We start from the raw sequence: 2,114 nt of genomic DNA, 5'->3' as shown, positions 1-2,114 counted from the left end.
GGGGAAGCAAGTAGCCATAAAACACACAACTATCAGTGAAGGTGGGACTGTCACATTTTTGTAAGTGAGGAGATAAAAGTCGGTAAAGCCATGAGACCAAACCATAGCAAGCCGCCTTACAGTGAGTTACAATCACCTTGGTTCATGATTAATTCTGAATGTTTATAACGACTTGAGCACACACATAAAATGTCAATACTGCACATTACCAGAAGTACTTAGTTACCCTACTGTGTATAGAGCCTCTTGCTACGATGAAACGCAGGTTTCTTTCTTAGAGGAGTTTGTTGCTGTGAGTCTTTTCCATTGCACTGTGTTTACACGCAAAGCATGGGACCGAATTCTCAGGTTACAGCCATGCACCTCCAGACATCAAATCACTTGATGTTGTGGAACAGCCATGACTGGAAGACTTCGCCTCCCATGCGCTGGTTTTTTGGACTTGTGGAATAGGAATTCAAGCATTGCAGTTATTCAAGCTGATCGTGATTAAAGACTGTTTCTGTTCATTAATGGCCAAAACAAAGGGGGGAGGGGGAACTGCCTTTTATTTCTCTCTGGTATAATGATTCAAGATTAAATGTATGCAGTAAATTCAATATTTGAACACTACATATCCACTCTTTTAACACATGTAATATTTTTCTGATACTCAGTGTTGCCAACTGTTCATGGATGTCAGAAACCGTTTTAGTTTACAAAGAAGGTGAGTTCTGGCTCTCCTTTTATAACATGGTTTTTTTTTTTTTTTAAGAAGTAATTTTTTAAGAACTTTTTTGTATGTTGTGTTGTCACATTTGATGTAAATCAAAATTTCCATGTGTAACTTGATGATTTACCATCTCTAAATGAAGCTATTATATTGAAGGTTTTTTAAACAGCACCTTGCCTGAAACATAAAAGAAAACTAGCATTTAATATATTTAAAATTAATTCTATATTTGAACACCTATTTTGGTTACCTTTAATTGAAATATTAGTGGGTTATATTTGTTACCTGAACACCTCCTTGACCATTCCAGGCTGTGTATATTCTGGGGTTTGCTCTGATCATGTAGGCATTATTTGCCTCTCATGAAGTCTGCATGTCTTGTACGCAGGTCTTTTATATGATTTAATTTCTATGTGCAATAACTAAAGTCAAAGGACTAGATGCACTAATGTGTAAACAAATTTAGACTTATTACACAAGATTGTCATATTGCACTTCATAAACCGTGGGTAACTACAATCTGCTTGCTTTGTTTTATTAAATAAATTTATCCCATGTCAAACAATTACTCAGTTACATTTCATTTCTACGTAGTGCTTTGCCACCATCTCCTGCAATATGTTTCAAAAACTCCATTGAAAGCAGCTTGCCAAGATGACAGAGTGCTAGGTGCTTTTCAGGTATTTTTATATACCGAGTTGTACTTGGTGGTTATGGCTTATGATTTTAGGATTAACCAGTGATGACTGTTCTAGCTCTAAATTGAAAAGCTTTAACTGAGTATTAATGTAGTGAAACTGAATTGCACTGCACTGTTAGTATTACATGAGGAACATGCTTTAAAAACATGTTACTTTTTCATTTTGCATGTATGTGAACCTTGAAATGATGACCAGGAATTACAGAACTGAGGCCACACACTACCTTCTTACGGTTTGGTGGTGAAAACATCTCTGAAGTTGGCCATCTTCTCAAGTCTTTCTCAGCTATTTTTTTTATGTCCAATCCTCTTAATAGTCCAAATAGAAAAGCTGCATCTCTATCTACAGAAAGCACTGTGCATGCCTGCAGACAGCACAAGCACAGTTCTTAAGGCGGAAGCACTTTAAATAGCTGCAGCTTAGATCCCTGGAGTCAAATTCACATTTTGGGTCAAGTTCTCTTGCTGTGCCCATAAAGGACCCCTATGGACGCTCTATCTCATCTCAATTGCTGGCTCACCTTCACCCACGTGCTGTACTGCTAGATAGGAATCCCAGGACTTCTGCTGCTTGTTCCAACCCTCAACTACTTCAGAACACGAGCATAGGTGCTCTACGCTGATTCAACAGTACATATGGGGTAACCCGGACCCCGTTTCACACTCTCCCAAGCCAACCGCGGCCCTCCCGTGCCGGGCACC

Source organism: Nestor notabilis, unplaced genomic scaffold, assembly GCF_000696875.1.
Source record: "Nestor notabilis isolate BGI_N333 unplaced genomic scaffold, ASM69687v1 scaffold13526, whole genome shotgun sequence".
NCBI classification, from domain to species: Eukaryota; Metazoa; Chordata; class Aves; order Psittaciformes; family Psittacidae; genus Nestor; species Nestor notabilis.
This window is presented reverse-complemented; position numbering follows the sequence as displayed.